The sequence below is a fragment of the Pleurodeles waltl genome, chromosome 9 (assembly GCF_031143425.1).
Source record: "Pleurodeles waltl isolate 20211129_DDA chromosome 9, aPleWal1.hap1.20221129, whole genome shotgun sequence".
Classification (NCBI taxonomy): Eukaryota; Metazoa; Chordata; class Amphibia; order Caudata; family Salamandridae; genus Pleurodeles; species Pleurodeles waltl.
The window spans coordinates 1,188,733,450-1,188,747,077 of NC_090448.1; the positions used below are offsets into that span (position 1 = coordinate 1,188,733,450).

Sequence of the window (13,628 nt, forward strand, 5' to 3'; positions counted from 1 at the left end):
ATGAAGGATAACCTTTAAAAATAGATATAAAATCAGCTAGTGCGTTTACAAAGTTCTCCTTTTGCAGGTACGTCGAGGTCGTTGGTGAGCACTATGTGCCAGCTGCAGAAGTTCGGGCAGCTCCCCATTCCAGTGGGAGCAGCAGGAAAAATGTCTCTGGAGCTGGTGCAAGGCCACTGCGGGGGACCACTTGGAAAAACACTGTACAGGTGGACTGAGAGATAAGTCCGGGGGGTCCCCTTGGAGTGTCGAGGTCGCAAGGGTTGAGGGACACTTAGTGCACAGCTGGATCTTCAGTGCAGGGTACAGGGCGGGTGGGTGCACAGCGAATCAGTGAGCTGTACACAAGGATGTCCCTCAAAGGCGGTAGGTCGCTTGCAGGTCAGCAGGGGCATTCTGGTGGAAGGTCCTGGTGTTTTCTGAATTCCCTCGACTGGGGTTTCCTTCTGGTTCTTTCGCAGTCCTGAGTGGACTGTCCTTCTTGGTGTCCGACGTGTAGTGACCACTACCCAGGGAATTGGTACATTTCGGCTGCTGGAGGGCGCAGTGCCACCAAACATGACACACTTGTGTTTGTCCTCAGTCTGTTGGGTGGAGTTTGGTCTGGCTGCAGCGCCTGGTTTGGCAGTCAACAGCTGGTCAGTGAAGTGGTCCTCAGTGGCTTGTTGGTTCCTTCTGGTTGCAGAGTGAGAGTGATGCCTTCACTCTGGAGGGAGGTGTTGTTTGATTTGTGAAGAATGGAGGTCCTCTGGGGATTTCTAGAGTCCTTCTAGTGTCCAAGCAATCTCTCAATGACGATTGTCAAGTCCTGGGTGCAGCACTGGGTTTGGCGTCTTTGGGGTTTGCAACGGGGAGGGCATCTGGGGATCGAGTTTAAAGGGCAGTAAGCCCTTTGAAGCTCTTAGTTAGGACAGTGCACATTCCTGGGAGGGGAGGAGGAGAGGGTAGCACCTCTGCCCAGGAAGGGCGCTGTACTCTGGCCCCAGAGGGCAATGGCTCTCTCCCCAGGGGGTCCAGTATTCTGTCTGGTGGTGGCCAGGGTGGTTGGGACTGGCCAGCAACCATGCCAGGGTAGTTAGCTTTTGCAGTGGGCACCTCTAAGGTGACCCCTGGGTACATTTTGTAAAAATCCAATACTGGTACGAGTTTTGTTTTGTTATTCTAACCCAGGGTTCAGAATGGCCATCATGTAGCTGTGAAGCCCATACTGACCAGTGTCCAGCACATGCATTTAAAATGGCTGTTCTGATGGATACAACTACCTGTGGATTCCTCACCTAATGAATACTCCCATGGCGCCAGCATTCGACGGAAATCTTCTTCCTAGTCTCTGCACGTCGACGAGGACGTCACTCTAGCCCACGCGACGCCGTCTGACGTCATACAGGCAATAAGAGGTCCTCGCCGACGTGCCAACGTCAGTTCCCTTTTTTCCGTGCATTCGAAACGGTTATCTTCGAGGGAGCTACTGTTACTTTAGTAGTTACAGTGTGTTTTCTGCTGCGTAGTTCTTCTCTGCGGTAACAATGTCTCAGAGAAAGTCGGGTTTCAAGCCCTGTCGAGATTGTGGGGGCAAGATGTCCGTTACAGATCCTCACTCCGACTGTCTCTGGTGTTTGAGCTCCGACCACGACGTCGTGACTTGCGATTCATGTCAGCACATGAATCCGAAGGCCCTCAAAGAACGTGAGGCTAAACTATTCATGGCGAAGTCGAAGAGAAAGGAAAAACATCACAAAAAGTCTTCCTCGCCAAGGTCTCATCGGCGTCATCGAGACTCCCGGCGCCGTAGAGATTCACGGCGTCATTCCAGCAAGGAGACTCGTTCGAGGTCGCCTTCGGCTCGGCGTCGGAGGACTTGGGAGGTCAGTCCCACGGTCACGCCGCATCCATCGACGCCGTTGCCCTCTCCGGCGTCACCGACTTCGCCTGGACAAGCGTCTGTGGTTGAGGTGATGCAGCCTCTTGTGATGTCTCCGGCGTCGCGGACGTCGAGGCCGGCGTTGGGGTCGCCTTCGATCCAGGCACCTCAGTATCCGGCTTTTCCCGCCCCTGGAGCCGATAGTACCGCATTTCTGAATGTGATGTATACCATCTTTCAACAGATGGCTCCAGGAGGTGCTCCGGCTGGTCCTTCGGGGCCTTTGGCCTTTTCATTGGGTGATCCTGCGCCTCTTCGGCCGGCACCCTTTATGCCCTTTCTCCCTTTTGGGAATGTGGGCTCGGCGCCGGTGGCCGCTCCAGTGGCTTCAGAGGGATTGGCTCCGGAGGTTTCCATCCCGTCGACGTCGGGATTTCGTCCTGTGACTCCGGTGGGTCCATCGGCTCCAAGATCTCTTTGTCCTGCTCCTTCATCGGCGCCGAAGCTGCCTGTGGCGCCGGATGCGGCGTCGGATGCTTCTGGAGATCGGCGACGATCTTCGACTTCGGCAGAGGCCATGTCGACTCCGCGTATTGAGCAGAGACTACATTCAAGGAGGTGTGCTCTCCGTCTTTTGGAAGAGCAGGAGTACCAGCGAGTCCTGGAGGAAGGAGAGGTTGAGGACTCTGGTGATGAACTGCATGGTCTGGATACGGCCAGTGGGCTGGATACTTCCCCTGAGTGGGACCTTTCATCTCCAGGGGAGTATACGGAGGAGGCTGCTACCTTTCACGCGGTGGTGAGGAAGGCGGCTAACTTTCTGGACCTGCCTTTGCCGGTGGCAGAGGCGAAGCAGAATTTATTGACGGAGGTGCTGCATCCGGCCTCTGCTGCAGCGGAGCCTCTCTTGCCGTTTAATGAGGCTTTGCTTGATCCGGTGTTGGAGGTGTGAAAGAAGCCTGTATCTTCCTCGGCAGTTCATAGGGCTGTGGCCAGAAGATATCGGGCTGCACCATCTGACCCTGGTTTTCTTTCAAGACACCCTACGCCGGAGAGCTCGGTGGTGCAAGCCTCCTGTTCATCAAAATCAGTGCCTGGATCTTTCCCGACGGTACCAGGAGACAGGGACTCCAAAAAACTGGATGCGCAATCCAAGAAAATATTTTCTTCTTGCAGTTTGGCGTTGAAGGCCACCAACGCAACTTGCATTCTGGGGAGATATATCCATGCTCTTATGGATGATATTTCATCTTCTTTTACGGAGCTTCCCCAGGGACTCTTGGATGTTGTCTCAGACGCCCAGGCTGCCGCAACCCAGATTATCCAGTCTGGGCTGGACACGACCGACTCGGTGGCTAGGGCGATGGGCACGGCTGTGGTGGCAAGGAGACAGGCCTGGCTCCGTAATTCAGGGTTTTCTGCGGACGTACAGTCGACCCTATTAGACCTCCCGTTTGATGGGGACAAACTGTTTGGAGCAAAGGCAGATTCGGCCTTGGAGCGATTTAAAGAGAGCAGGGCCACAGCCAAATCGTTAGGGCTGCAAGCTCCTTCTTCCTCTGCCTCTTCCAGGTTTTTCAGGAGGTTTCGTGGATTTGGGCGTGGCTCTTCCTCCTCTTCCTTTCGGGGGAGGTTCCAGCAACCCGCCTCTTCTCACCCCTATAGATCATTTAGAGGGAGAGGTAGGGCCCGCACCAGAGGAGCCTCCCAACAGCACTCTGCCTCTTCCTCGTCCTCTGGAGGGGTGCAGCAGGGAAAGCAGCCTTAGGCTTCCACCATTTCCCACTCACTCCTCTCCTGTAGGGGGAAGATTACGGCATTTTCTCCATAAGTGGGAGACTATTACAACGGACACTTGGGTTATCAGTATTGTGGAAAAAGGCTACACCCTTCCCTTTCGGGAGTTTCCGCCCCCCCCTCCCACCCCGCCCATCTTATTGTTCAGAAGAACACCTCCTGTTGCTAGAACAGGAGGTTCAAGTCCTCCTTTCAAAGGGCGCGGTGGAGTTGGTTCCAGAGCAGGAAAGGGGTCGAGGTTGTTACTCAAGGTACTTCCTGATTCCCAAGAAAGATGGTCGGTTGAGACCGATCCTGGATCTGAGGATCTTGAATTGGTTCCTCAATCAGGAAAAGTTCAAGATGCTGACCCTAGCACAGGTGCTTTTGGCGTTGAACAAAGAAGATTGGATGGTGTCTGTCGAATTGCAGGATGCTTATTTTCATATTCCGATACTCAAGTCACACAGGAAGTATCTCCGGTTTGTGGTAGGGTCGCAGCACTATCAGTTTGCGGTCCTTCCGTTTGGTCTTACTTCAGAACCTCGAGTCTTCACGAAGGTGATGTCAGTGGTTGCGGCAGAGCTCAGAAGGAAGGGGATAGCAGTATTCCCTTACTTGGACGACTGGTTGATCAAAGCCAAGTCCCCGGAGCTTGTGTCGTATCATCTGCAGTCAACAACTCAGTTGTTGTTCGACCTGGGCTTTTCGGTGAATGTGCCCAAATCTCACCTGGAGCCCTCTCAGCGCCTCCTGTTCATAGGGGCAGTACTGAATACAACATTGAATCGAGCCTTTCCTCCGCCTCAGCGGGTTCAAGATATTCAGGAATTGGTTCCAATGTTTCGAAATGGAGCGGTAGTTCCAGTCCTCAAGGTCCTTCGTCTGCTCGGTCTGTTTGCCTCCTGCATACTGTTGGTCACGCATGCTCGCTGGCACATGAGGGCTCTTCAGTGGTGCCTCCGAAGGCAGTGGTCTCAACACAAGGGAGATCTAGAAGGTGCGGTCAAGATCTCCAGAGATGCTGCTGTGGACTTGAAGTGGTGGATTGCGAGCAACAATCTTTCACAAGGAAAGCCGTTCGCGCAGTTGCCACCAGTGGCCACGGTCATAACGGATGCTTCCACTCTAGGGTGGGGAGCTCATCTGGGGGATCTGGAGATCAAAGGACTTTGGTCTCCAGAGGAACAGATGTTTCATATCAATCTGTTAGAGTTACGGGCTGTACGTCTGGCTCTCAAGGCCTTCCTCCCTTCCCTTCGTGGTCAGTCGGTACAGGTCCTGACGGACAATACTACCACGATGTGGTACATAAACAAACAGGGAGGAGTAGGGTCGTACCTTCTCTGCAGAGAAGCTCTTCGACTATGGTCCGGGGCAAAGGACCATCAGATTTGCTTGGTAGCAAATCATTTGGCCGGGGTCTTGAATGTACGTGCGGACAGTCGCAGTCGCCAATTCTCGGCCGACCACGAGTGGCGTCTCCATCCAGATCAAGTCCGTTTAATCTTCCAGATGTGGGGGTTTCCTTGGATAGATCTGTTTGCCACTCGGGAGAACGCGCATTGTCCGTTATTCTGCAGCCTCCAGTATCCGGTGCAGGGAGCATTGGGGGACGCGTTTCTGATAACCTGGTGCGACCAGTTGCTTTACGCGTTTCCCCCCATACCCTTGATTCCTCGAGTGTTGAGGAAGATTCGCCAAGACCGGGCCCAAGTCATCTTAATAGCTCCGGATTGGCCAAGGAGGGTGTGGTACTCCGACCTTCTCCAACTCTCACTGTGCCCTCCGCTCCGTCTCCCTCTCAGGGCAGACCTCCTCTCGCAGTCGCAGGGGCAGGTTTTACACCCCAACCTCCAGAGCCTACACCTACATGCCTGGAGATTGAACGGGGCAACCTGAGTTCCTTCTCTCTCCTGCCTGATGTAGTGGATGTTATATTAGCGGGCAGGCGACACTCCACTAAATCTATCTACGCTAATAGCTGGTCTAAATTTGTTATGTGGTGTGGGGAGAGACAGATTGATCCCTTACATCTGATCATTGATCTGTCGGACGTTTTGTCTTTTGCTCTGTCTTTAGCGCAGAAGGGTTGTGCAGTGGCTACCATTAAGGGTTATTTGTCGGCTTTGTCAGCCTTCATTTGTCTTCCAGATCAACCATCCTTATTTAAATCCCCTATTGTTCTCAGATTCCTGAAAGGTCTTCTAAATAAATATCCTCCAAAACCATTCGTTATGCCTCAATGGGATTTGTCCTTGGTCCTCACTTTCTTTATGGGGTCCCGTTTTGAGCCTATGCATTCTTGCCCCTTAAGGTATTTGGTTGTTAAAACAGTCTTCCTGGTGGCTATAACATCTGCAAGGAGAGTGAGTGAGTTGCAGGCCTTATCGGTAAAACCCCCTTATACAACTTTTTATGGGGATAAGGTGGTGTTGAGGACCAAGGCTGCTTTCCTCCCGAAGGTTGTTTCACCCTTCCATTTGGCCCAGACAATTGCTTTGTCCACGTTCTATTCTCCGCCTCATCCTTCAAAGGAGGAAGAGAGACTACATCGATTGGACCCAAAGAGGGCGTTAAGCTTCTACATTGATAGAACGAAGGACTTCAGGCTGGAGAATCAGCTGTTCATCGGATACGTGGGCAAGAGGAGAGGAAAGGCAGTCCACAAGAGAACACTCTCCAGGTGGGTTGTTCTTTGCATTAAAATCTGTTACTCTTTGGCAAAGAAGGATCCTCCTGATGGCATTAGAGCTCATTCCACCAGAGCTAAGTCGGCCACTTCGGCCTTGGCCAGGGGTGTTCCTGTGGTCGACATCTGCAAGGCCGCAACTTGGTCGTCCGTTCACACTTTTGCGAAACATTACTGTTTGGACTCTGAGGTCAGAAGGGACGGCCATTTTGCACGGTCAGTGCTGCAGGATTTCTTGGTTTGACCATTTCGGCACCCACCACCGGGAGTGGTACTGCTTTGGGACTCTATTCATTAGGTGAGGAATCCACAGGTAGTTGTATCCATCAGAAGAATGAGTTACTTACCTTCGGTAATGACTTTTCTGGTGGATACATTAGCTACCTGTGGATTCCTCACGGTCCCACCCGCCTCCCCGTTGCCTTTCTGGTCTTACCAAGTAATCCTTGAGTGCGCTCCTCTTGGTCTTCAAGATTGCAATAGATGTTGTATATATGGATACTTGTATATATTTATATGTATATATATATGAATATATCTTTGTGTATATACATGATTTGCATATATTTGTTGGTTTAAAAAAAAAATAACAAAAAGAGTTATATTAAATCTACAGCCATTTTATTGCAATGTTGTGTATTTTACAATGTTATGGGATGTTGCCTTGCTCTTTCATTGCATTGGGTTGTTGTTCTCATGCACGTAAAAACTTTTGGTACTGACGTTGGCACGTCGGCGAGGACCTCTTATTGCCTGTATGACGTCAGACGGCGTCGCGTGGGCTAGAGTGACGTCCTCGTCGACGTGCAGAGACTAGGAAGACGATTTCCGTCGAATGCTGGCGCCATGGGAGTATTCATTAGGTGAGGAATCCACAGGTAGCTAATGTATCCACCAGAAAAGTCGTTACCAAAGGTAAGTAACTCGTTCTTCTGTTCACTTACTATATCCCAGGTTTGGCAAGGACACAAAAGGAGCATGTTGCTCTTGCATTTGTATGCCCTCAAATACAGTATAGTGCACCCTGACTTAGGGCTAGAAGGCCTGCCAGAGGGGTGACTTAACTATAGTGCATGAAATGTATAGTGGAAAGGGCACACAGGCTGTGTTCCTTGTCGACTTTGCATTTTGGGATTGCACCAGGACACTCAGTCTGCAATGGCATTGCTATGTGCATCTAGATGCATGGCCCTTCAGGGTGGTACAATATGTGCTGCTGCCCTCAGGGGCCTACCCTTAGTATCCCATGCCCCCTGGGTACCTAAGTACCATTTACAAGGGACCTATAGTGGCAGCTGAAGGTGCTGCCAATTGTATCAATACCTTTGCAATTTTAGGGAAAGAACACTATCACTGGGGACCTGGTTAGCAGGATCCCAGTGGCTTCAGTCCAAGCTGCATCCTAAAACTAGGCAAAAAGTGTGTGTGTGAGGGGTGGGTATTGCAGCATGGTGCCAGTTTCCCACAGTCCCCTACCTGGTTGACGTTGGCAGATGCAAGAATCCCAAAAGGATTATACATGTCAACCGCCTGAAGCCTTATTTTGACAGAGGTAATGTTACCATGCTCATGGTTACAGATGCGGGACCAGAGGATGACAGTGACTCTCTCCCTGATCTCCTCTCCAGCAATCCACAAGATGGTTCTGTGGATGGAATGGTCTTTTCAGACACCCTCGCAGGCCAACAGCAGGGTGATTGCAGGCAAGTCCTCAAGCAGTATGCTGAACATTCTCTTTGACCCCTGGAAAGACAAACTGGTGTACCCATGATGTGGACACTGTTGACAGCCTGCCTGTCAAAAACAAAATCTATAGGCAGTCAGACCATGTCAGACATGGAAGTCAAAAGGATGCTGAATTTGGGTGTCATTGAACCCTCTGAGAGTCCCTGGGCTAGCCCAGTAATTTTAGTCCCCAAACCTCACTCCAAGGGAGCGAAAAAGGAAATTAGGTTTTATGTGGGCTACGGGGCCTCAACTCAGTCACAAAAACAAATGCATACCTAAATTCCAAGAGCAGATGAGCTCATAGACAGATTAGGGGCAGCCAAATACCTTTGTTCTTACATCTCGGTCCTGGCAGATTGACCTGACCCCTGGAGCAAAAGAGATCAGCATTCTCGATCCGAAGTGGGCACTATCATTTTACTGTCATGCCCTAATAAGGAATGCCTCTGCCATCTTCCAGAGGTTGATGAACCAAGTCCTGACTGGGCTGGCATCCTTTAGTGCAGCATATCTAGATGATATTGTTGTCTACAGGTCCTCCTTCCAGGATCACCTGATCCACCTTGGAAAGGTCCTTCAGGCCCTGCAAAAGGCGCAGGCCTCACCATCAAAGCCAGTAAGTGCCAGATAGGCCAGGGAAAAGTTGTGTACTTTTGCCACCTGGTATGTGGAGGCCAATTACAACCCCTGGAGCCCAAGATCCAAACAATTCTGGCTTGGGAAGCTTCAACTACCCAGACAGAAGTCAGGGCGTTCCTTGGCTTGACCGAATACTATAGGAGGTGTGTGAAGGATTATCGCACTACAGCCCCCCCCCCATAGAACTTACTTCCAAGAAAATGCCCAGAAAGATCAACTGGACAGTGAGTTGTCAAAAGTTTTTTGACACGCTGAAGGACGCTATGTGCTCTGCCCCAGTCCTGAAAGCTCCCGATTACTCCAGGCAGTTTATTGTCCAGACTTATTTGGGATAGGAGCAGTCCTAGTCCAGACAAATGAAGAAAGACATGACCAGCCTGCTGCTTTCATAAGCAGAAGACAACTCCATAGGAAGCAAAAATGGTGTGCCATAGAGAGGGAAGCCATTGCTGTGGTTGGGGCCTTGAAGAAGCTGAGGCCAATGTTGTTTGGCTCTCACTTCATAGTTCAAACCAACCACATGCCTCTCAGGTGGCTTCAGCAGATGAGACTGAAAACCCCAAACAGCTTAGATGGTCGGTATCTCTACAGGAAATGGACTTTAAAGTGGAACACAGACCTGGTACTACCCATGCCAATGCAGATGGCCTTTCCATGTTCTTTCACTTAGAGGATGAAGGGGAAGGGTTGGTTCATCTCCTGTGGGAGGAAATAGTGTTAGAAAGGGCCTCTTCTGACATTGTAGCCCCCCACTTTTTGCCTGTAAAGTGATGTGGTTTCAAACTGTAAGTTCCCTGGGCCCCTGCTAAACAGGTTCCCAGGGCCAGAACTCTTTCTCCAAAAATGCACTATGCATTGTCACTTCAGCCACCCTCGTAAGTCCCTAGTAAATGGTACCCCTGGTACCTAGGGCATGGGTACTGTAGAGGGCCCCCGGAGCTGCAGCAACAATTGTGCGACACTGAGACGCTCCACACCAGCCTCATGCAGACTGCCAGTGCAAGTGCATGACAAGGTGTATTTAAAAGTTGCAAACTCGACATGACACTCACCATGCGTGCCCTGTCCACTAACACTGCATGTATTATAGGTGAGTCACCTCTCTGGCAGCTCTTACAGCCCTAGGGTTGCACTATAATGCATGTGAGAGGAATGTTTGCATGAGCAAATATGACCCTATTGTGTCTTTACAAAACCTTAAGACATAGTAAGTGTGCAGGGAAGCCATAGCAAATACATGTGCTGGATACTGGTCATTATGTATTCCCCAGCTACATGATGGACTCTCTGAATACTGGGTTGTTTGGTATGAAACAACTCAGAATAGTAAACCCACCCTGATGCCAGTGTTGGATTTATTATAACATATACCAGAGGGCACCTGAGAGGTACCCCCTGCAAACCTACCAGCCCTGGCATGGTTGCAGACTATTTTTACCAGCCTGCCACCACCAGACACAGATCTGGAGTCCTGGGGTGAGAGCATCTGCTCTCAGGAGCCAGAACACAAATCCTTTCCTGGGTTGAAATGTCACACCTCCTCCCCCAGGCATGCACCCAGGCCCAGCGGTCAGCTTCAAAGGCTTTACTGCCTTTGAAATCTGACCTCTGACTCTGGTGCTAGCAGCAGATGTCTGCCAAACAGTCTTTCCCACTTTGAGTAGGAAAACCAGCAGGAAAATGCAGCCAGAGTAGGAGTAGTGGCCACCCCCCAGCCTGCACCACCCCCAGGTGTGGCAGAGGAAGTGACCGCTCCACTTCTTCTTCCTCCATCTTGGATGGCAGGAAAATAACCTGTCACGGTTAGGGGTGTGACCTCTTCCCACACAAAGTGGTGATATAGTGGGTGTAGCCACCTTAAGGTATGTGGTCCATTGACCAGGTACTCTCCTAAACGCCCACTAAATGCAGTATTTAGTGGGCATCCCTGTGGCCTACAGATCAGATTTGATGGACACAAGAATACCTGTGACAAAGAAGATCCAAGGCTACTGCACGAAGAAAAAGGTCCCAAACGCTGCCTGGTGCATCCAGGATATGACAGTTGCAGCTGAGGGGTTGACTGGACATCGGATGGACTCTAAGAGAAGCCAGAGGTCCTCCAACTTTCTAAAAATTGCCAATAACCTCTTTCCAGAGTGAAGGCATCGCTCCCTGCACCCAGCAGGCAAAAAACAGTGAAGTCCAGTCCACTGACCTGCCACTGACCAATGAACCAGACACAGCAGCCAGCACAAATTTCACCCGACAGACCTAGAGGTCAAACAACCCTGCCAGTGTGCCAAGTTTTGTGTCACTGCGACCTTCAGTGGCCGAGACGTGCTATAGCCTGGGATAGTTGATACCCAAAGTCAGACACACAGAAGAAAAGTTCACTTTAGAGTCTCCGAGGACCAGAAGCAAGCTGCAGTTGAGGGACTTCAGGACACCCAAGGACCACCCCCACCCCCTCCACCCCCCAGAGTGGCCCTGCTGACCTGCAATCCACCCTCAAAGTGACCTGCACCTTGCTCCAAGGACCCCAGGGCGCACCACCCTTGCCTGACCTATCTGCACTGCACCTGGCCTCCCTGGCCTCTTCATCAGAAAACCATCTGTGATCTAGGGGTCCCCAGCCCCTTGCCACCTCTACATTCCAAGTGGACCCACCACACTTATCTTTAAGTCCTCCTGTGCAGTGTGGGTCCAAATGATCCCCCTTCTCCGTTCTGCACCAGCGCCAGTATTTTCAGCTGCTGCTTCCGCTAGAACCATGAGACACACAACTTCTCCATCTGGCCCTCAGGACATCTCGTCCACCTCAACCTAAAAACAGAAGGGGACACTTGTGAGAACATTGCCTGATTTTATATGCATTTTAAAAATGTTCTCTCATTGATTCCTATGGTGCGTAATTACGCACAAAAATACTATTTTTTGCTAAACTTTGAAAAGTCATAACTTAAAAAGTAATTACCTTATTTTGATCATCTTGGTCTTAAAAATGTTATAAAAATCTCAAGTATTTTTGTAAATTGGTCTCGAGTTATTATTTTGAGTGTGTGTCCACATTTATTGATACTGTGAATACAACAATTGCTTGGCACATCTCTGAGGTTAGCCTAACCGCTCGATCAAGCTACCACTAAATCTAGAGCATTAGGTAGTCTATTTATTACCTCTGATTACCAAGGTGGTATTGATTGGACACCTTGCACAGTGCACATTTTTTTTGTACACTATATAGAGACAGCCTCCTACAACTCTTATTTGGTTGCTGCTCACAGAACATGGTCATGGACCTGGGCTCTCCTGAAGGGCACCGCAGAGGTGTTAGCCATGCCCACTCCCTGCCTGTCTGCTGGTCTGGGACCCAAGCTCTTGTGAGAACAACTCTCCTGAGGTGTTATCCATTCTTCCTCCCTGCCTGTCTCACGCTCACAGACCATGGTCAGAGAGCCAGGCTGTCCTGAGGGACACTGCAGAGGTGTTATCCATGCTCAGTCCATGGACCATGGACACGGAGCTGGGCTCCATGCCTGCGATGTGGACCCTCCATTTCATTTTCCTCCATCTTAGATGGAAGGAAAATAGCCAATAAGTTACAGGGAAGTGACCCCTCCCCACAGGAAGTGGTCACTTAGTGGGTGTAGCCACCCTAAGGTAGATGACCTATTGGTCACTACCAGATTCCCCCTAAAATGCCAACTAAACAAAGTATTTATTGGGCATCCTTAGAGCAAGAATTCAGATTTGATGGACAAAAGAAGTCCAGCACAAAGAAGATCCAAAGCACAAGAACTGTGGACCTACTGCAACAAAGAAAAGGCACCAAAGTCTGCCAGCTAAACCCAGGACCTGATAATCGCTTCTGAGGAACTGCTGGACACTGGAAAAACTCTAACGAAAACACCAGAAGACCTCCAGGCTTTGAAAATCGCCCAAGAGCCCCCTCCAGAGTGGAGGTGCCACTTTGTAACAAGAAGAAACCAGCAACCCAGTGAGGGTCACTTCACTGACCAGCCGCTAACCCCAGAACCGGAAGTCACAGCTGGACCCGATGGCACACCAATGACCACGAGGACAAACCCTGCAAGTTTGCCATGTTTGGTGGCACTGCACCCTCCAGTGGTGGAACCATGCCAATACCCTGGGTATTGGTCAGCTGACATCGGACATCAGGAAAACCAGCTCGCCCAGGGCTGAAAAAAGACCAGGAGGAAGCCCCAGTCGAGAAACTTCAGGAACAACCTGGACTTCCCACAAGAGTGCCCCCGTTGTCCTGCAAACGAACCTTGAACCAACTTACCTCCAGCTCCAAAGGGCATCTTTGAGCACAGCTCTTGGCTCACTGATTCGCTCTGCACCCAGCTGCCCTGTGCCCTGCAACGAAGAACCTGCTGTGCCCCTAGTGTCCCCCACCCCTTGCGATCGCGACACTCCAAGGGGGCTTCAAGGAACCACCTCTAAACTTACCTGTGCATTGCTTTCTCAAGTGGTCCCTCCCAGTGGCCCTGCACCAGCTCCAGAGACCTTTCACCGCTGCTCCTGCCGGAACTGGGAACCGCCTGAACTTCACCAACTGCCACAGTGTGCCCACCGATGACGTCAACCAATCTGCAAAAGAACTTGGTAACTCAACTGTACGATTATATATGTAATTTTAAAGGTGACTTTCAATTGATTCCTATGGTGCGTAATTACGCACACAAGACTATTTTTTATTAAACTTCAAGAATCCATATCTGAAAAAGTACTTAACCAATTTTGATAATCTTGGTCTTAAAAATTACATAAAAATCTGAAGTATGTTTATACATTGGTCTCGAGTTATTCCTTCAAATGTGTGAGTTGCATGATTGATACTGTGAGTGCAACAAATGCTTTGCACTTCTCCAAGATTGGCCTAACTGTTCGACCAAGCGTCCTAAAAAATTAGAGCATTAGGTGATC

The 13,628-nt window shown here is 50.4% G+C and overlaps 1 protein-coding gene across 1 annotated transcript in view; it reads left to right on the plus strand.

The window, feature by feature from the left end:
• TTC6 (tetratricopeptide repeat domain 6) overlaps nucleotides 1-13,628 on the plus strand; it is a 475,627-nt gene that overhangs the window by 184,688 nt on the left and 277,311 nt on the right. The window lies entirely within an intron of this gene.